We start from the raw sequence: 23,317 nt of genomic DNA on the forward strand, positions 1-23,317 counted from the left end.
TCTTAGCAAGACCCAGTTGGCAGTTGTGGAGGAAAGAAAAAGAAAGTGGTTAAGAACTGCAGAAATATGTGTCCTCTTTAAGATCTAATGATGAAATCTCTCTGATGGCTTCCATTTAGGGGATCCACAAGTTGGTCACAAAAAGGTCTAAAAAAGAATCTCCAACTTTGGCTCAACCACTTTTAAAAGTAAAACAACCAGCATTAAAACAGCTACCTTAATCAGAGAAGAAAACATTGATCTGATGCTGTCAGTTTTCATTCTTACTCAACGTATGCTTCGGATCTGATATTCAGAGCTGACTTGGCCATTATTCTAGCTTGTGGCCACCAGCAAACTCTTATGCTCCTTCCCTAGCCATAATGCACCTCCCTTAACATCCCTCCTATCCCGTTTGTCGCTTTAGAGTTCAGACATGTTCGCCTTCAGCTCTTGAGTTTTCTATGAAAGGTAAGTTATGTTCACCTTCAGCTCTCGAGTTTTCTGTGAAAGATAAGTTATTTCTTCTTCTTTTTTTCTTTCTGTTTCTTCAAATTTAATCTGAAATTGAGTTTGTGCTATACTTCTGAGGAAAATCTTCTTCCCTTTACCATTTTTTAAACTGTTTTATAACTATTAATGGAGGCAACATCTGAAATGGAATAAAATCTGAAAGAGAACTTTATTAAATCGACATCCAGTAAGCACTTTCTTCTTTTACCAGCCGTTTTCTCCATTATTGTGACAGTTTATTTTACGGCTTTATTCTTTTGCTTCGGTGTTAGTGTTTTATAACTACTGATAGCTTTCTTTTATTTACAGCATTTTATTGCAGTTCTTAACATACCACTACCTACAATCTTGGTGTATATTGTTTAGGACTGCAGTGTTTATTGTGAGTTTTAGGGGGCAGGAAAGAATAAGCTGATGTTAAAAAGGCTTTCCTGCCATCTTATTTTTCCAAAGCCTTTGCTGGGGTTCACTCCCCCCAAACAAAGTGTAAAGACCCAAACAGCCACTCACAAAGGTCTGTAAAGACGCTAAGTACTGTAGATGCTTTAACGTATAAGAAGTTTATTTAAAACAAAACACGTTTTCGTCATTCAGCAAGAGTAACTTCATCAGAAATAAAAAACAGAGATCAGTATGGTGACTTTTAAAAAGTCCGCTTCTAGGCAATATGATTATACTAGCCAATCAGCTAGACTCTTTTAGTTAAGAAGGAAACAAGTAACATTTAAAGCAACACAGGCTGATAAACATTAACTAAACAGCTAGGTACTCAGTAAAAAGAAACAAAGTATGGAATTTGTTTCCAGATGTCAAAACGCTTATCATACAAAACATTTTGCTGTCAGCTTTTAACAAGTAGTAAGATAAATTAAAACAGTAGTCCTACTTTAATTTATAATGAATAGAAACAGGTGTATATGAACATACATATTCTACTCAAGATAAAATACTATAAATATGTATAAAAATCCACCAGATCTTTTTAGTCTGGTTTCAATGCCTCATACAACTCTTTAATTTCAATAGACAAGCTATATTACAGTTGTCATTGAGACCAGGGTAAGAGAATGCGTTTAGTGTCAACTGCCATTCAAGTTCACAGCATTCTAATAATAGTGAGGTAGGTCCCCCTCTAGTGTCATGAACTAATTAATCTATAGCTAAAAATTGAAAGTAGTGACCGGCTTTGGTGTTAATGTGCTTAGCTAGGGCATTGTCACTTTTGTTCTTGGAGACCGCATAAGTATGTTTATAGATTCTATCTCGAAATTTGCGGTCGTTTTTTCCTACTTAGAACGCACAACAATTTTTACAAATAGCCAGGTAGATAATACTTTTAAAGTTACAGTCAAGTTTATGTGCAATCAGGTATTTCCTACCTGCTATTTCAAATGTACTACTAGTTTTTACATGTTTGCACATCTTACAAGCCCCACAAGAGAATGAGCCACACATTCTATTGTTGACTCTTAAGTTTTTTACCTTCAAGAAGACTTTTTAAATTGGCTCCTCTCTTGTAAACAATTGTTGGATGGGGGCCAATTCTCTCCATTAACAAGTTATCTTTATGCAGCAGGTACCAGTTCTTATATAAAGTAAACTTGACTTGGTCACTGTCATTGTTAAAAGTTGAAATGAAACAAGACTTATACAAATGACTAGTAGCATCATGACCCACTACTGATACGTTACTGCTAAAGTGCAATAATCTATTTGGTGTATTTGTAAAGTACGAGTCATTAATAGTATCGCCTACATCAGTGTTCACCTCATTATTAGTCATCTTGTAATTTAGAATAGGGTTAAACATACCTAACCTACGTTTATTCTTCAATTCTACTACTAATTCGTGAACAAGTTGAGTAGGGTACCCTCTATTCATGAACATACTTTCCAATAATTGGCATTCTACCAAAAAATCTGATTCTAAAGAACACATCCTAAGTGCCCTAACCAGTTGGCCCTTTATGATAGAATGTTTCTGTTTAAAAGGATGTGCACTAGAGTAGTACAAAAAAGAATTGCAGTATGAAAGTTTCCTATAAATAGTAGAACACAATTTTTTATTAACAAGGACTTGAGTTAATTTAACGTCCAAGTAATCGAAGCTAGATGTATCAAATGTGTATGTAAATTGGAAAAATGTAGTAGTAGAGTTAAGATAATCAATAAGTCTGTCTGCTGCGTGCTTGTCACCTTTAAAGATGATAAAAATATCATCCAGAAATCTCGTGTAAAACACAAGAGAGTTTGATATGTCTGGTTTGTCAAAGATAAACAGTTTTTCCCAGTAAGCTACAAAAAGGTTCGCTAGGCTCGCTCCACATGGGGAGCCCATGGCGACACCATGTTTTTGTAAGTAATGTTGACTGTTAAATATTAAAAACATTGTTTGTCAAAATAATATCAGTAAGTTCAGAACCCAAGTCAATATCTTTGGTTAGAGCATTTTTTTCTTTCATCATTAAAGCCACCCATTCTACTGCTTCCGTATGTGGAATGGAGGTATATAAATCGACCACATCAGTAGTCAAGAAGTTAGAATCTTGGTCAATAGACAAACTATTAAGACTTTCCAAAAACGACCATGAGTCTTTACAGACTTGTGTGGAATCTGTTTCAGGTATTTTTGGAGGATAGAGTCAACTACCTTAGCACAAGGATATGTTAAGGATGCTCTGCCATCAATGAGTGGTCTCATTGGTGGATTCAGGATATCTAAATTAACTAAAGTCCTTGTTAATAAAAAAATTGTGTTCTTCTATTTATAGGAAACTTTCATACTGCAATTCTGTTTTGCACTACTCTAGTGCACATCATTTTAAACAGAAACGTTCTATCATAAAGGGCCAACTGGTTAGGGCAGCTAGGATGTGTTCTTTAGAATCAGATTTTTTGGTAGCATGCCAATTATTGGAAAGTATGTTCGTGAATAGAGGGTACTCAACTTGTTCACGAATTAGTAGTAGAAGTGAAGAATAAACGTAGGTTAGGTATGTTTAACCCTATCCTAAATTACAAGATGACTAATAATTAGGTGAATACTGATGTAGGCGATACTATTAATGACTCGTACTTTACAAATACACCAAATAGATTATTGCACTTTAGCAGTAACGTATCAGTAGCGGGTCATGATGCTACTAGTCATTTGTATAAGTCTTGTTTCATTACAACTTTTAGCAATGACAGTGACCAAGTCAAGTTTACTTTATATAAGAACTGGTACCTGCTGCATAAAGATAACTTGTTAATGGAGAGAATTGGCCCCCATCCAACAATTGTTTACAAGAGAGGAGCCAATTTAAAAAGTCTTCTTGAAGGTAAAAAACTTAAGAGTCAACAATAGAATATGTGGCTCATTCTCTTGTGGGGAATGTAAGATGTGCAAACATGTAAAAACTAGTAGTACATTTGAAATAGCAGGTAGGAAATACCTGATTGCACATAATACTTTTTTATCTACCTGGCTGTTTGCAAAAATTGTTGTGCGTTCTATGTAGGAAAAACTGACTACAGATTTCGAGATAGAATCTATGAACATACTTATGCGGTCTCTAAGAACAAAAGTGACAATGCCCTAGCTAAGCACATTAACACCAAAGCCGATCACTACTTTCAATTTTTAGCTATAGATTAACTAGTTTGTGACACTAGAGGGGGAACTACCTCACTATTATTAGAATGCTGAGAACTTGAATGGCAGTTGACACTAAACACATTTTCTTACCCTGGTCTCAAAGACAACTGTAATATAGCTTGTCTATTGAAATTAAAGAGTTGTATGAGGCATTGAAACCAGACTAAAAAGATATGGTGGATTTTTATACATATTTATAGTATTTTATCTAGAGTAGAATTTGTATGTTCATATACACCTGTTTCTATTCATTATAAATTAAAGTAGGACTACTGTTTTAACTTATTATCTTACTACTTGTTAAAAGCTGATAGCAAAATGTTTTGTATGATAAGCATTTTGACATCTGGAAACAAATTCCATACTTTGTTTCTTTTTACTGAGTACCCAGCTGTTTAGTTAATGTTTTTCAGCCTGTGTTGCTTTAAATGTTACTTGTTTCCTTCTTAACTAAGAGTCTAGCTGATTGGCTAGTATAATCATAGTGCCTAGAAGCGGACTTTTTAAAAGTCACCATACTGATGTGTGTTTTTTTATTTCTGATGAAGTTACTTTTGCTGAGTGACGAAAACATGTTTGGTTTTAAATAAACTTCTTATACGTTAAAGCATCTACAGTACTTAGTGTCTTTACAGACCTTTGTGAGTGGCTGTTTGGTTCTCTCTTTCTTGTCTAATTGTGTTTGTTCTTCTGAGTTTTTAAAGTGTAAAGACCCGTCAAAAGGTCTAGATTCTCATCTTCACTAGTCACTGCTTCTTCAGAACCATAAAGAAAGAACAAAAACTGGATCTGAGCTACATCTGATCCAACCATCATCGGATCCGACCACACATTTCTGCAGAACCTGAACAAAAGAAGAATTAATTTAATATTGAAAGGTTTACTACTATCTTTTTCTCAGAACATTGCTGGAGTTCGATATTCAAAGACTGTTCAAAAGGTCCAGGTATTCATATTCTTTGGTTCCAACTTCATTCTGAACCAAAAAAAAAGACAGAGTCAGAAAGAGTTTGGATCCAGCCACCTCAGATCCAACATCTCTAAGATCTCCTCTGGATCCTAACTCCTCCTCGGATCCGACAGACTCTACTCCTATCATTGGATCCTAAGTTTTTGGATCTGACAGACATCATTTTTAACTCCACAGAAAACTTAGCAATCCAAGCCAGTTAGGGCTCTCCTTGGATCCTAAGTTCTTGGATCCAACAGGTCTGGCTGTTACTTCTGCATTAGATCCTAAGCCTTTGGATCCGACTGACACAAGTCTTAATGTGATGTTGTCAATCCTGTCCTAATTCTCACAGATGGGTCTGATCTGATCTATCGGATCAGTCTCGGCCTGTCTGCTAGCTGGAGGACTTTATCCAAGCTTGTGGGCTCATACCCTTCCCATGATGCACCTGAATAATACTTCAGATCTTGTTTGTCGCACTGCGAGGAGGACGTCAATCAGCTCTGGGCTAAGTCTTTTATGTCTTTTTTATCTCTTTTTACCTAAGTCATATTCTCTCTATAACATTGCCTTATAGTTGTTTTTGAATCTCCTTAGTGTAGTTATTACAAGTTCCTGTGCTTGAGGTCCATTTAAATTAGAGGGCCGTTTTTCCTTCCCTTCTTAAATCTATGGGGCTTCCCTTAATTTTCTTGCTGTGTTTTTGTGTCAAAAGTGTATTATTGCCCATATTTAGTTAGAGGGCTTGTTGTTTCTCAATTGCTGTTGTACTTAACTTTTTTTTTTTTTTTTTTTTTCGTACTTTGCAAAGAATTTCTACTGCTGTTGTTAATTATAGAGCAGTATTTTTGTAGCCTTTCCCCTTGTTGTGTTTGTTGTTTTTTAAGTAGCTTAGTAGTGTGAATCTGATTAGCCACTTTGTCTCAAAAAGAATATAAACCTCTTAGTTTTAAAAAGTGTTCAGAATGCAACAAGAAAATACTGATGAGTTACACTGATTCCCTTTGTGTCTATTGTCTTGGACCTCTACATCTCCAAGAAGATTGCTCTATATGCCATGCATTTAACCAGAGGGCACTGATAGAGCGTAAAAACAAATTGATTTCAAAAGGTCTTCTTCCATCACCCTTTGCAGAAGTCCTCTCTTCAACAGGCAAACCAGTCAATTTTCCAAAAATGCCTTCTGTTAAATCTTCGGAGCCACCAAAGAAAGTACCTAGATTGTCGGCTCTGAAAGCAAACTCTGCTCCGATGACTTTAATCAGATCCCAGTCAAATCAAACAAGACCTTCCAAATCCTCAATATCTACATCTTTAGAATCTGTGACCTCCAGACCACCTTCTACCATTTTAGTCAGATTTAGGTCTCCTAGTTTCTCTTCTTGTTCTACCAGATCCCTTTTACATGATGATCTGGATAGGATGGTGCAGAGACTTTTGAAGACATCTGCTTTGGCCAAACTCATCCTGGATCCGAACCCAAGAGATTTGGAGCAAAACCCCATGGTGCCTACTCCTCCTCTGATCTGATCATCCGCTTTGGAGCAAGAAGCTTCTGAGATTGAATTTATTTCAGTGTCTGCTCTGAGACCTCCTCCTATTTCTTTGGATCCAGCATCTGCTCGTAGTGTCTCCGCTTCTTCAGATCAGGAGACCTCTAGGATCTGGCACTCTCCACGCCGATCCTTGGAGCAGATTGGGATCTCCCGGGATCTGACTCTGCCTCTCGGGGCATCAGTGTGGATGAGTTTGGTTCTTACTTCTGGCTCTGAACTGCTCTTCTCTGCTCCGGAGGCTCCTTCGGATCCAACAATTCGTTTGTCGGTTCCAGGGGGCTCTTCAGAGCTGAACCGGACTGCTTTTGAGGCTCTGGAGAGAGTTATGACTTTTTCCCAGTCTACCGAACAAGCTACTTCAGAGCTTCTTTCCCATACACAGGTGTTTCAATCTCATCATCCCCTTCCACGTGATCACAGAGATCCCAGGCTTCAGGAAACCCCCTGGGAGGTCCCCACCTCTTCTGAAACTTCCGCGGAATACCCCTCTGAACTTGCAAGAGGAAGCACCTAGACTCTCCTGCAGAGTCTGTCACTTCAGACACTGATTTATATGATGCAGAAGGATCCCCAAGATCAACCTCTGAGGAGGGCTCATTTGGAGAGATTGTGGAGATTTTGAAACAAAGGGGTAATTGGCAGCCCTCCTCTCCTTCTACCGAAGAGTCAGTCTACCTGAAGGCCTTTGGATTTCGCCCTTCAACCTCTTGGGTGACTCTGCCTTCTGATGAACTCATAGACCTGCTCTCTCAGAAGGTGTGGGAGACCCCAGATACCACAGAGCCCACTCCTTGGAGGCCAAATAAGTACATTATTGCCCCAAAGGACAAGTCCTTTTGGACAAAGGGGATAGCAGTGGATGTCATGGTTGTGGCGGCAGCCACTAAGAAAAAACTTTCTGAGACTAGTTCTTTTATCCACCCTCCTAATAAGGATTCTAGGATGATGGATAGATACGGAAAGTGTGTGTTCTCTTCAGTGACTTTTTCTCTTTGATCACTGAATTGCCTTAGCTACTTTACCAGACTGCAGAGAGATCTGATTAAGTTGTCAGATTCTCTTCAAGGAGCAGTTGCTGATGCAGTCAAAGAGAAAGTCAATGCACAGCTACCACCTTCATTGCAGTTATGAACTCTTGCATGAGGCTTGTATCATATGCTGCAGATGGAGGGAGTAGAGCTGCGGGTTCAGGCATCTCCATCAGGAAGCAGGCTTGGATGAGCCTTTGCAACTTTGCGGAACCTTTCAGATCTTCATTTGTTAATGCCCCATTTGAATGCTCATCACTCTTTGGGCCTAAAGTAAAAGAGACGCTCACCAGATTTGAACAGGTAGGAAAGACTTTGTCTGCCATTGGAGTACGTTTTTCTGCCCCAACCAGACCCTTTCCCAAAGGTCAGATAGGAAGCGAGAAAATGTGGTTCAGAAGACCACAAAGATCTACCAAGAAACACAAGGTGAAAGTTCTCCTCGAGGAAGAGGGGGGGAACAACAACAGAAGATGCCACCCATGTGGCAGAGGAGGTCCACAAAACCAGGGCTCCAGAGATACCTTCTTTGTTAAGCCCTTTCAGCGCTCCTGAAGGAGTATCCGATTGTCTACCTCTGGAGGCAGTCGAGGGCATTTATCCTTGCACCTAACAACCTGGAAAAATATAACCACAGACAAAAGGGGGCTGAATATAATTTCCAGAGGATGTAAAATACCCTTTTGTTTCCCCACCCTGGTCAGGAAATCAGTAGGAAGACGCAAAATTAGAGATCCAAATGTTACTAAACAAGAGAGTCATCCAAGAAGTCCCCGCAGACCAGAGAGGATCCGGAACTTACTCAAGATTCTTTTTAGTTCAAAAGAAAACGGGACTAGAGACCCATTTTAGATCTCAACAGTTTAAACAAATCTGTAAAGGAGACGAAGTTCTAGATGGTAACACTGCAGTCAATATTTCTGTTGCTGGAAAAAGACAGTTGGATGTGCTCTATAGACCTACAAGATGTGTACTACCATATAAAAAATAAATAGTAATAGGGAAAACACCAGGCACAGGATTTCCAAGCACTCCAAAACCACAGCAGTCCACTCAGTGTATTAAAACGAACAGTCTTTTATTCACATCAAGAACACCATAAGATTAAGTGCTTCCTTGTGCTTGTATACCTCTATTATATTCAAATTTATTTTTTAAATTTGGGGCAGTTTTGTACACGAAATTAGGCTTGTGCTCTAAGATTCTATAAACCTCAGCATCACCTTTTAGATGTGCCCAGTTTTGCGTAACAATAGTTTTGACTATTTCTGCTGTTGGATTATATTCCAATATTAATGTTTTTCTAAAACTATTATTTCCCTCTATATTTCTATTACATACCAATTCTGCTCCTAACAATGGCTTATATTTTTTACCCCAATCTCTCATAACATATTGAGACACATCATTAGTCATAAAAATGGGGTATCCTCTATCTTTAAATATTCAGCCAGTATTGGCAATCTCACTTCTCATCTCCTCATTATCAGAGGTCAGCCGAGTTGCTATTATACACTGCCCTTTCAGTATACTCTTTTTTTTGTTTCCAGGGATGACTAGTAAATTCTAAATAAGAATTACTAAAGGTGCTTTTCCTGTATATTCTAGACTTAAACCCTTTGTCAGTGTGAGAGATGAATGTATCTAGATAAGCTATCCCTTGACTGTTGTACGAATGTGTAAACCTTAAATAGGTACTAGTATGATTCAGATGTCCTACAGATTCTTCGATTTCTTCGATGGTACCTCTTCATAGAACAAAAATATCATCCAGGAAACGTACGTATCTAATAATCTTATCTAAATACTGACTCTTAAAAATGTATTCATCCTCCCAATCCAGTAGTACCAAATTAGCATATATGGGGGTACATGCTGCCCCCATAGCTACTTCCTTTAGTCTGGTTATATATTTCTCCTTCAAAATGTATAATATTGATCTCCAAAACTAATGTCATGAATTCTACCAATAGCTTGAATATTTTCTCATACTGTTGCTATAGATTTATACTTAGAAGAATTCATGTTAGATGATCGAATATCACAGGATACCTGTAACTTCTTGCGAGTGGAGTACCTCACTTTAGCTACCATAGTAGGGGTTCCTAAAATACATAAGAACATATTAGAAGTCCCATTTTGTCCCATTATATCTGGAAACAAGTCCAAGACCTTTCCATTCAGAGTGGTGATAGATAGATCTTTAAAACCTATTTATGATAAAGTTCAGCATCTAGTCAAACATTCGTGGGATTGTTTAAGTAGACTGAAAGCTGAAATATGGGACAAGGCTCTAATCTTTTTAACCACAGATGTAGTATACTTGTTTTCATGTATTCCGAAGGATGAAGGGTTAGAAAGTTATAGCAAAAGTATGAGAAAATATTCAGGTATGGAATGGGACAGGATCAAGCTACTGGTAGAATTCATGACATGACCAAATTTGAAAAATAAATTTGAATGTAATAGAGGTATACAAGCATAATCCGCGGTGGTGGTGCTGCGGTAGCATTGTCGCCACACAGTAAGACGCTGTCCGGTTCGATTCTCAGCTAGAGCGTCTTCTGCATGGAGACATGCGTGAATGGGTGTACCTTCGTTGAAGGTTGTGCGTCAGGGCTGGCAACTCGGCACGTAAAAATCAATTGCTAATCATTAGCGGACCAGTGTTCCGCTGTGGCGACCCCTAACCAGAAAAAGCCGAAAGACACAACAAGAGGTATACAGGCACAAGGAAGAACTAACGAAGGTACTAGGAAATGTGGAAGGTGTAATCAGTGCTTTGCTATCATAGAGGACAACTACTATATTATACCGGAGAATGTAAACAAAACAAATGTATTTTTTAAGAAAGGGAACTGTAATACTAAACAGGCAATATATTTAGCTAAATGCAACACCTGTGCTGCATTCTATATAGAGAAAACCTATAGAGCTTTTAAAAACAGGATGTACGAACATCTTAGGATAAAAATAGTGCCGTATATAGACATATAGAAGCTAATCCTACTTGCTCTGCGTTCAGGTTTGTCATTGTGGAAACAGTCCACAGCCCAGGGGGGAATATAAAAGCTATTTTGAAAGAGAGAGAGGTGAGATGGCAGTTGCTGCTAAATGCAACATGTACTCCTGGTATTAATAACAATATTACTATTACACCTGGGCTAGAATTAAGACAATAGTAGATATAATAATATGTATATGAGTATTTTATTGTCATAAATATGTCACACTTTTATTTATGTATTGGTAAAGTTTCAGCTTGTCATTTGAACATTTTATAAGTATGTTTAACACATAAATACATTTTTTTTTAGTATTAGGTTGGTAGTTTGTTACTGTTGCTTTAAGCTAATGAAGTAGTTGCTGTTAATTAATTAATTAATTGGCTTGAAAATGGTATAAATATCAGTAAAGGGTGTTTATTAATTGACTCTGATGAAGTCTATGGTGCAGTAGGCGAAAGCGCTAAATCTTATGGAGTTCTTGATGTGAATAAAAGACTTTGTTTTAATACACTGAGTGAACTGCTGTGACTTTTGGAGTGCTTGGGAATCCTGTGCCAAGTGTTTTCCCTATTACTATTTACTGTTTATTTTTTGTTGGTTGTAAGGGACAATGCTGACAATTTTGGCGTACTACCATATACTAATGGAAATTTCAGCCAAGAAGGTACTTGCGCTTTCGGGTAGGAGCCAGTCATTACCAGTTAAAAGTCCTGCTGTTTGGTCTCACCACAGCCCCCAGGGTGTTCACCAAATGTGTTGCAGTGATAGCGGCTGACCTGAGGTGCCGAGGATTCCAAGTGTATCCCTATCTAGATGACTGGCTCATCGCCTCCCCAACCAGACATCTACTGCTACAAGCCTAGGACTATAACATTCAAATTTGCACCTCCCTAGGCTTCAAGATAAACTTTGAAAAATCTGTTCTACAGCCATCTCAAAACTTAAACTTCATTGGAGCAGAATTAGACAACAACCCCTTGATGGCAAAACTTCCCCAAGAAAAAGTACAAGATCTTCGCTACCATGTTCAGGGACTAATCAAAACATCTGCCCAACAGCTAAACAAGTTCTACAAGTGCTAGGGAAGATGGCAGCTTCAATAATTCTTGTTCCCCTAGCACGTTTCCATATGAGAATATTACAATGGTTACTGTCAGCTCAGTGGTCCTTTCTGGAACTCCCCATGTTTCCTCTCGGGTAACCTACCTGAGCAGCTAGCCCAGTCCGTTAGCTCTCAGTTGGCTATCCTGGCGTCAATTGCTAACTTCGTCCATGAGGCTCATATCTTATGCGGCCGGAAGGCGGGTAGAGCGGCAGGCACAGGCGTGGCTCTCGTAGACAGGCCTGGCTCCGCTTGTGTCAGTTTGGAGGCCTTCAAGTCTTCCTTCGCCCGGCTCCTTTGATGGGTCCTCATTGTTTGGACCCAAGGTGAAAGACACCCTTACCGCTGTGAGCAAGAGGGAAAACGTTATCTGCCGTAGGGGCCCGTTATTCCACTCCCTTTCGGCCTTACCCCAAGGCCAAAGGAGGGGAAAATGTGGTTCCGAAATCTAAGTTTTCTCCCAACAGCAGGAAGATTCCCGTCCAGAGGCAGAGGGCGGGAAATTTTTCAGGGAGCCGTCCAGAGGCGGCAGAGGGCCCCGCAATTCTGGAGACCGCGAGTCCTTTCGTGGCTCTTCAGCCTCCCACACGACATGAGGGATTGCCCGGCTGTGCTGCTCCGGAGCCAGTCGGGTGTCGTTTTGCCAAGCACCTAGAAGCCTGGGAGTCAATCACTCAGGACAGATGGGTGCCCGGATAATTGCCGGAGGTTACATCATCCCATTCAAATACTCACCCCCTCCGTCCAAGAGAATCCCGGACCCACCACCCAGTCAAAGGGAAATAGCAGCCGCAGGAGGCTTCAAAGCTGCTACAAAAAGGAGTCATCCAACCGGTCCCCACAGACCAAATCGGATTAGGAAATTACTCCAGGTTCTTTTTAGTGCCAAAAAAGACAGGGGACCTGAGACCAATATTGGATCTCAGCAGACTGAACCTATCCGTTCTGAAATCCAAATTCGAATGGTCACGTTGCAATCCATTCTCCCGTTGTTGGAGAAGGATGTTTGGATGTGCTCCATAGACCTCAAGGGCGCCTATTATCACATACCGATACATCAGGCGTCCAGAAGGTATCTGCAGCTTCAGCCTGGGAGCCAGTCATTACCAATTTTGTGCTCTGCCCTTTGGTCTCACCACAGCCCCAGGGTGTTCACCAAGTGTTTGGCAGTAGTGACTGGCTCACCTGAGGAGCCTTGGATTCCAAGTGTTTCCCTATCTCGACGACTGGCTCCTGACTGCCACCACCAGGCATCTACTTATGGACAACCTCAAAGCCACCATCTCCTGGGTGTTTCCTGGGGATTACATTCAATTGGTCAAAGTCTGTCTTGCTGCCCTCTCAGGCGCATAAAGTTTATAGGAGCAGAGATAGACTCAAGATTGATCGTGTCTTTCTTCCTGCCGAAAGGATCCGAACCTTACAGGGCCAAGTTCAAGCTCTGATCTCGAGATCCAAAGCCCCAGCCAGGATGGTCCTACAGGTTCTAGGCTCAATGTCTGCCACGGTACTTTTAGTTCCTCTAGCAAGGTTACATGAGGATTCTTCAGTGGCTCTTATCAACTCAATGGACCTTTCAAGATCTCCCTCAATCATCTCATCATGATTACGGAAATATGCAAAGGGACCTGCGCTGGTGGCTTCAGACATCCAACTTAGATCAGGGCAAACCCTTTGTTCTCCCCCCTCCAGCGGTTACCCTGACGACAGATGCCTCCCAGATAGGGTGGGGGGGGCATTGTCTGGGCAGGCTAGTTCAGGGCTCCTGGCTTCCGGACAAAGCTCTTCTCCACATCAACGTGTTGGAGATGAGGGCTGTACTTCTATCCCTACAGGCCTTACACAAGTTCCTTCCTCAGGGTATCATCGCCATCCACACAGACAACATGTCGGTGGTTTGGTATCTGAACAAACAAGGAGGGACCAGATCGTATCCCCTTTGCAGAGAGGCCATGAGATTGTGGGAATGGGCTGTAGCTACCAACCGCTTCTTGGTAGCGACCCACATCCCGGGAAAGTCAAATGTATTGGCGGACAAATTAAGCAGGACAATTCTCTCTCCTCACGAATGGTCTCTAAACCGCACAGTAGCAGCCCAGGTTTTCAAGAGATGGGGACGTGCTGCGACCTATTTGCTACTCCACAAAACACCAAGTGCCAAAGGTTCTTCTCCTTGATTCCACATCAGGAAGTACCGCCATGGATGCTCTAGCTCAACCCTGGCCAACAGGGTTGCTTTATGCTTTTCCTCCAATCCACTCCTTCCCAAAGTCATTCAAAAGCTTCCCAGCTAAGGTCTTCAATGATTCTGATTGCCCCATACTGGCCTCGTCAGATATGGTTTCCTTACCTGAAAAAGCATGCAGTGGACGATCCGTGGACCTTAGACCTGATCCCGGTTGCTAATCCATCAGTGGGACATTGGCATCAGTCTCTTCAATCTCTGAAATTGACAGCTTGGCTCCTCCACTTCCGACCTTAGTCAGAAGCCACACACTAGACCCGGAAGTTGTTCACATTTTGTCTTGACCCATAAACCCACCACTAACAAATTGTACCTCAGTAAGTGGAAGAGGTTTGCTATCTGGGCTCAACTCAAGGGCTTAGACCCTATCACTGCTCCTGTCCCAGAGGTTTTGAAATTCTTAACATCCCTATTTAATCAGGGATCTTCTGTCTCAACTATTAAAGTTCAACTAGCTGCTATCTCTAAATTCCATGAATCTACGGATCCTCCTTTGATGAGCAGCAGGCTATGCAAAACATTCATTAAAGGTGCGAGTCTGTTAAGACCACCAGTTTTTCATCCTGCACCTCCATTGGGATCTTGATTTAGTGCTTGGCGCATTAACATCTCCCCTTTTGAACCCGGCTGCTACATGCGAATTAAAATATCTGTCATGGAAAGCGGCATTCTTAGTGGCTATTACTTCAGCAAGAAGAGTCTCAGAGCTTCAAGCCCTGTCTATTAAACCACCATATCTGATTTTCCACAAAGATAGAGTATCTCTTAGGCCTAATCCATCCTTTGTCCCAAAGGTCTGCTCTAGTTTCTGTCTTCAACAATCCCTAGAACTACCAGTTTTCTTTCCAAAATTCTCTAATGAGGCAGAATACACTCTCCATAAATTGGATGTTCACAGGCAATTACGCTTCTATTTAGACAGGACCCAGCAACTTCGTAAGTCAGACCAGTTGTTTGTGTCCTTCTCAGATAATAAATTGGGCCAAACCATCACAAAGCTACAATCTCAAAATGGATCAGAGATTGCATAACTCAGGCCTATTCTTCTTCAAATAAGCAACTTCGCATCATCTATCAAAGCTCATTCTACCAGAGCTATGGCTACTTCTATAGCTTTTCATTCCAAGCTCGCTATTTGAGATTTGTGCTGCTTTACTTGGTCCAACCCGCACACTTTCATTTCCCACTACAAATTGGATGTGGCATCTAAAGGGCGAGCTTCATTTGGTTCCACGGTACTCGGAGTGTTTTCCAGTGAGCCACCCAGGATTCAGGTGCTAGGGACGCTGTCCCATCATTCAGAATGTAGGCGAGATAGGATCACATAACATCTTTTAGTTATGTACTCACCATAACTTCAGATGTTTGGGATCCATCTACATTCCTAACCACCCTCCTTCCCCTGCCTTGCAGATCAGAAGAGATAGAGCGGTTTTGAGCTCCACTGTTTTTATCCTGTTTCATCTGACGATGTTATATAAGCAGGGTATGCATGTGTGCATGTATGCGGACAAACTAGATCTGGGGGACTGTTGGTGGTGCATCCTGGGATATAGTAAGCTCAGCCAATAAGAGACTTCGCTCTTTGGCATAAGCGTGCCGAGTCGGAGCCGAGGGATCGGCTCCGAACCCATCATTCAGAATGTAGGCGAGATGGATCCCAAACATCTGAAGTTATGGTGAGTACATAACTAAAAGTTTTCCCTATTACTATTTACTGTTTATTTTTTGTTGGTTGTAAGGGACAATACTGACAATTTTGGCGTACTACCATATACTAATGGAAATTTCAGCCAAGAAGGTACTTGCGCTTTCGGGTAGGAGCCAGTCATTACCAGTTCAAAGTCCTGCTGTTTGGTCTCACCACAGCCCCCAGGGTGTTCACCAAATGTGTTGCAGTGATAGCGGCTGACCTGAGGTGCCGAGGATTCCAAGTGTATCCCTATCTAGATGACTGGCTCATCGCCTCCCCAACCAGACATCTACTGCTACAAGCCTAGGACTATAACATTCAAATTTGCACCTCCCTAGGCTTCAAGATAAACTTTGAAAAATCTGTTCTACAGCCATCTCAAAACTTAAACTTCATTGGAGCAGAATTAGACAACAACCCCTTGATGGCAAAACTTCCCCAAGAAAAAGTACAAGATCTTCGCTACCATGTTCAGGGACTAATCTAAACATCTCGCCCAACAGCGAAACAAGTTCTACAAGTGCTAGGGAAGATGGCAGCTTCAATAATTCTTGTTCCCCTAGCACGTTTCCATATGAGAATATTACAATGGTTACTGTCAGCTCAGTGGTCCTTTCTGGAACTCCCCATGTTTCACAAGATTCTAATTACAAACACTTGCAAAAGAGACCTCCAGTGCTGGATTCATTCTCCTCTAGTCTGTCAGGGACGACCATTCATCCCACCGAAACCAGTAACAACTGTAATCACAGATGCCTCCCAGAATGGGTGGGGTGCATTATCTGGGAAAGACAGTCCAAGATATCTGGCAGAATCACGAGGCTCATCTGCATATAAATGTCCTTGAGATGAAAGCTGTGCTTCTGGCGTTGCAAGCGTTTCAGGACTCTCTCCCTCTAGGGACGATAGCAATCCAGTCGGACAACATGTCCGTAGTGTGGTACATAAATAAGCAAGGAGGAACCAGATCTTACCCCCTATGCCGAGAAGCATTAAGAGTTTGGCAATGGGCGATATCCTCCAACTGCTTTCTAGTAGCAATGCACATTCCAGGGAAATCCAATGTGATTAAAGACAGATTGAGCAGAACCATTCTTTGGCCATGAGTGGTCCCTCAATCAGATAGTAGTGGAGTCTATTTTCCAAAAATGGGGCCAGCCTTGCTTCCCCAACCAATGCCATATGCAGCAAATATTTTGCCCTGATCCCCCAGAGGAGAGTCATCGAGGGATGCACTTGTTCACGATTGGCCTCCAGGATTACTGTATGCCTTTCATCCTATTTCCCTGATTTCCAAACTGCTATAGAAGGCAAATTCGTTGGAGACCACTATTAATCCTCATTGCCCCTCACTGGCCTTGACAAATTTGGTTCCCCTTCCTACAGCCTCATCTTCCTGGAGGAACCATGGATTCTGGATCCAACTCTGGACCTGTTGACACATCCATCAGGAATGGTTAATCCCAACATTCAGAACCACAAATAGACAGCTTGGCTGCTCCAATTCCCTTGATTGCCAGGTTTCTTCTTTTAGTCTTCTCCAGTGAAGAAAATTCTACTATCCTCTCACAAACCCTCCACACAAAGACTTTATACCAGTAAGTGAAAAGATTCACTGTTTGGTCTGAAAATCATCAAATAAACCCCTTTTCTGCTCCAATTCCATCTTGGATTTTCTCTCAGAAATATTCCACGAAGGTGCAGCTGCTTCCACTGTCAGAGTTTCCTTAGCTGCAATTTCTAATTTTCATATAGGCCTAAATGACTGTCCTGTTATGGCACACAAGCTTTGCAAGGCATTTCTGAAGGGTGTACTGTTTTTAAGACCCCTCTACAAGAACCCTACTCCACCTTGGGACCTTAATCTTGTTCTTACTAATCTGATTTCCATACCCTTTAAACCTTCAGTAGCTTCATATCTCAAGTTCTTGACATGGAAGACCCTGTTTCTAATAGCTATTACATCTGCCAGAAGGGTCTCAGAGTTGCAAGCTCTATCTGTTACCTCATTTTCCACAATGATACAGTGTCCTTATGGACAAATCCTACCTTTCTCTCCAAAGTTATATCAGAATCAAATTTGAATCGATCTATTGAGCTGCCAGTTTTCTTCCCAAACTTTCAAAACAAAGGAGAATATTACTTTGCATTTGCTTGATGTACACCAGCAATTGAAATTTTATTTACAGAGAACCTCTGATTTCAGGAAATCTGACCAGCTATTTATATCATATTCAGATACCCGGAAAGGCCTTCCAGTTTCGAAGGTTACTCTGTCAAACTGGCTATCCCAGTGCATTTCCTTTGTATACAGATCTGAAAACAAGCCAATACCATTTCTAGTAAGAGCTCATACTACCAGATCAGTAGCAATGTCAGCAGCATTCCAAGCAAAAATGCCATTAGATTCTATTTGTGCTGCAGCCACAAGGGCTAACCCACATACCTTTATCACACATTACAAAATAGATTTGGCTTCCAGGAGTAGTGCGGATTTTGGTTCTATGGTTCTGAACAATATTCTTCCATGAGCCACCCAAGCATCAGGTTGGAACGCAGTCCTCATCTGTGAGAATTAGGACAAGATTTGACAACATCACATAAAGAAGTTAATGTACTCACCATAACATTCCATGTGTGTTGTCCATCTCGTCCCTTATTCTCACATCCCTCCCTCCAACCCTCTTCCTTTATCTGGTAGAAGAAGAAGTTATTCTTTACAGAACCTTATAACTGAAAGCCTTTTTCATGATTATGTCTGCATTTCTTGTATTTTTACTTTCTTATATGGGATTTACGTATAGATATGTACTTTGTAAGGGGTTAGACAAGATCTGAGGTATTATCTGCATCATGGGAAGGGTATGAGCCCATGAGCTTGGTTAAAGTCCTCCAGCTAGCAGACAGGCCGAGACTGATCCGATGGATCGGATCAGACCCATCTGTGAGAGAAAGGGACAAGATGGACAACACACATGGAACATTATGATGAGTACATAACTTCTTTTTATAGAGGAATGGAAAGATTTTGGATCCTCCCTCTTCAGATCCAAAGCATTTACAGCCTCCTTTGGATCCTAAGCTTTCAGATCCGATGGACTTAAGTTTGACTCCAGAGAAACTAGAAAGTTTTTCGACTCCAAAGCCCCTAAAGTCCTCTTCAGATGCTAATCTCCTTGGATCAGACAGGTTTGGCTGTAATTTCTCCACTGGATCCTAAGTCTTTGGATGCGACAGATGCAAGTCTTATTCCAGAGAAATTGAAAGATCTGATGTTGTCTTTCTCATTCTGATTCACATATGGGTCCCGGATCTGACTCAGCCACCTTCTACAGATTTCATCTTCCAGGCTCGAGCTCCTCCCACTACCCACAATCATCTGTACTAAGCACAGCTACCTCAGATCTTGTTTGCTGCCATTCGCATCAGATGTGCTGTCCGGTGCTTGATCATCTAGTTAGAGTTCACCATTTCCTTTTTCAGATAAGTGTGTCTTTTTGGCATAACTATTGCCTTTTCCTCTTTCATTCTACCCACAAAGCTTTTCATTGGTATTAGGGCAACCCCATGCAGTATAGTTTATAGTGGCTAATAGTTTGAACTATTCTCGTAGTTATTATAGTTGTTATAGTTATTATAGTTAAATGTAGTTATTGTAGTGGTTATAGTTATTGTAGCTTTTATAGTTATTATAACTGTCGTTGTTTGTTACCTGCTTAAACACTGCAGAAACATTTGAAAAAGTGTTTTAGGTAAGGTTTTTACAGTTAGGTTTACCTTACCTGTATGGCGCTTTTACTTCCGGGAATGCGTTCGGCGTTCTCCATTTCGCTTTTTTGGTACTTCGCTGTTCTCATTCTTCGACATTTATGTGTCGATGAACATGTATTCATGAAAGACAGCTTTTGCAATTATAATATAGACCCGTTCTGAGTGCGGACATAAAGTTCAGCACTCTAATTCACATGAAAAATGTGTTTATTGTTTAGATGAGGAACAGTTACAGTCTCAGTGTGCCATTTGTGAGGGGTCATTCCAGAGCGATCACCAATAGGCGAAACAAACTGATGCTAACAGGGATTCTGCCTCCTTCCTCTCTTTCTTCACCAGGGGCTCACCCCCCCCCCCAAATGTGTTATGTCGGGTTCTGTTCCAGACCCTAAGACGAACCCTCATAAGCACCCCAGGGCGTCATCAGAACCTCTGACTAAAGTGCTAAAATCTTCTGATTCTTCTGCTCTGAGGCCAGACTCGGTCCAGTGGACCCAGAAGCCCTCTTGGATCCATCTGGACGTACACCAAAGATGGTAACCAGTTCTTTTGGGTCTGGCTTCATCAAGATCGACGACTATCTCGACCCTTTCAGATACTGCTCATCTTTCGGATCCAAGGAGGTCGGATCAGAAGACATGTTCTTCACTACCCTCTGCTTTATCTTTGGAACCCAAGACTTCAGTTCCAAGGACTGGGAGCCAGTCACCGGAATGATCAATCCGGTCAGTCTCTCCCATGGTACCTACAGAAATGTTGCAAACTCCACATCAGTCCCGTCCTTCATCTGTAGCTTTGTCCAGATCCTCCATACTCCTTTCAGAGATGGTAAGGAAAATTATCAGGGCTCAGATCCAGATAGGGGTTTTGTTGGCTCTGTCCCCTCTTGGATCTATGAGTGTTCCAACCAAAGTAGACTCTCCTTCTGTGATTCGACTCTCAGTTTCAGAGCCCCAGAACTTTAGCCATCCAAGAAAAATGGTATCAGACTCAAGGATTTTCTCTTTCTCTACTCCGACAGTTGCTTTGACCAATTCTGCTCTGACATCTTCAGATCAGAATGGGTCTCGGATCTGGGATGTCAAGGTTGGATCCGAGGGTAGAGGTTCTACTGCATTTTTATCAGAGCCATCTCTCCCCCTCGGTGCTTTGTCTCTCAACAGCATGGGTGCAATTCAGTCTGGGAGCTGTGGATCTGAGGCCTTTGTCATGTCTTCTTCGAGGCTTTGGCCCCAGTGGAGTTGGGCAGGGGTTCTCTGAGTCCCTCGGCTTTCCAAGTCATTGAAAATGTTTTCTTTGCAGACAGAGAGCCAATCTCTTTGGTTACTGTTCTGCCCCGTCGCTCATCATCGGATTTCGGAACTGGGCCTGCCATTCCTGTCCAGGATCAGCCCATCTCTGAGTATCCTTGATCTTCCACCAGAGGTGGCCCCCACCTCTTCCAGTGCCTTGAAAGAGGACATGTAAAAGGAGACACTTAGACACCATCATGGAGTCTCTTACTGAAGATACGAACTTCAATGAAGGAGAAGGATCCCCAAAATCACCACCAGTAGACACTATGGAAATTCTAAAACAAAGAGATGGTATGTCGTCCCAAGATCCTACTTCTGAGGAGTGCATATTTCTGGAGGCCTTGGGGACGGGCCTTTCTACATCTTGGGTGACCCCCCCCCCCCGGCAGACCCTGTCATAAATTTGGTGGCACACCACATTTGGAAGGAGCCTGACACTATAGAGCCTGTGCCTAAACGACCTGACAAGATCCTTTAGCCTGTGATAGTTTACTCCTTGAAGGCTTACTGAGGCCGAGGTGCTAGAGAGAGAGCAAAACTATTCTATTTGGTTCAAGAAAGAGAGCTAATAAATCTGTTTGGTTTTACTGGTCTTGTGGTTTTCGTTCATCTGCCTTCTTCTGTTGTTGTTGGATTCGTATTCCTATTTATGGCCAGTGATCCTGCTTTGAATGTTCCACGTATGTTTAGAGAGGACAACGGTGGTACCTCTCAGCGAACATTGGATGGTTTCTTTAATACAAATCCCGACCGAAATACTGATCGATCCGAAAGGACTGCAAATACAGATGGTAGTGGGGATATTCCAGCATGGGAGTGATTTCTGGCAGAAACATGGAGCAAACGTGTTAATAACCCTTTTGCGAACATTGGAAAACGCTCCATGGATTTCCCAACTGAGGTAAAGACTATGGTCTCTAAATTAACTAATCTGATGAATAAAGAAACAGCTACTTTTTACAATTGCAATAGTCTACAAAGATATCTAGATTTGGATATCATTCCTAGGGGCTTAAGGGCTATAAAATTTCCATCTGAACCCTTCATTGTGTCTTGTCCCACTCATAAAACATTTCAGCATAAATGGGAATCTGCTGCGCACCAATGCTCAAGGGAATGGATAAAAATCCTAGTGGAGAGAGATAATATCAAACTACTGAACTTAAAAAAGGACATTAATATGGTTTGTAACAATCTTGCCACTTTGTTAGATAGAACTAGAATGGATTCTTGTCTTAGAGATATTCAAGACAAGATTATTGTGTTAGAAAAAAGGATTATTGACCAAAAAATGCATAAAATTCAAAGGGACCTTCGCGATTTTGATAGAGGCAATGTTTATTTCTATAGAGCCAATCAACGTTCACGTTCGTCTGCACGTTTACCTAATGCCTTAAACAGAGACGACAACAGACGGGTCAGTACTACTAGTGCTGATGTGTCTAACCAGACGCCAGATAGACAACCCTGTGTTTCTGATTTACGTGACTTTCCTGATTTACCCTCGCCTGCCAATCAAGATTTTTTTATGAACGCTTTCCTGACCGGTTTCGTACAGTCGGGGAGTATGGTCAACAACGCAAAAGAGGTTACGGAGAGCAGGAATTTCAGAGGTGAGGACAACAACGTCAATGGAGAGACAATAAAAGAACAAAATGGTACTGATATTTGTTTTACTAACACTGTGGTTAACTTGTCTGGTTGTCAGGTGTCTGACAACATTTTGTCGATACTGAATTGTGGTTTGAAATTTGTGCCGACAGTATTGCCGAAAGTACATGAATGGAAAGTAGAAGTATTTAGATTCGCAAGGAAGTTGCATTTATGGTACTATTTTAACAATGTACGCAATGAAAAACTTAGCGATGATATTGGGCATGTTAATACTGAAAGTATAGACTTTGAAAGTGATTCTACAGAGTCTTGTGAATCTTTTGTTTCTTGTGTTAGTGATCTAAATGCCTATTGTCCTATTGATACATCTTGTTTAAGCACAGTTAGTAATTTTATGCCTCCATTTTTTCATGAAGGAATAAAAAAATTTCATGCCATGGTGGATTTTGAAATTGAGTATTTGCTAAGAAATTTAGAATATAATAATATTCAATAGAATTTGTCCAAACAAGAATGGGTGGAGCTATTGCAATTTTCGAAACAATGTGATTTAATTGTTAAGCCCTCTGATAAGGGCAATAAAATTGTGATAATGCATCACACACAGTATTTAAAGATGTGTCTAGACTTATTAAATGATGAATCTGTATACTGTATAGTTCAAAAGGATGCAATAGAACATGCTAAGGAATGTTATAATAACTTAATTTCTAAGGGTTTGCGGTTGGGTTATTGGACTGAATTTGATGTAAAAAAGAAATTAATATCAGTTGATGTAGGTCCTGCATACTTTTACTGCTTACCTAAAATTCATAAAAATTTCAGTAAACCTCCGGGTAGACCAATTGTGTCGGCCAGAAAATATTTTTTACACAACTTGGGTGTAGTATTACATAAGGTATTACTTAAGGAAGTTGTTTG

At 41.1% G+C, this 23,317-nt stretch overlaps 1 protein-coding gene across 1 annotated transcript in view; it reads left to right on the forward strand.

Moving 5' to 3' along the window:
• Positions 1–23,317, forward strand: part of FNBP1 (formin binding protein 1) — a 2,646,599-nt gene that overhangs the window by 1,830,687 nt on the left and 792,595 nt on the right. The gene's annotated exons all lie outside the window — the stretch shown is intronic.

Source organism: Protopterus annectens, chromosome 16.part0, assembly GCF_019279795.1.
Source record: "Protopterus annectens isolate FY-2018-M chromosome 16.part0, PAN1.0, whole genome shotgun sequence".
NCBI classification, from domain to species: domain Eukaryota; kingdom Metazoa; phylum Chordata; order Ceratodontiformes; family Protopteridae; genus Protopterus; species Protopterus annectens.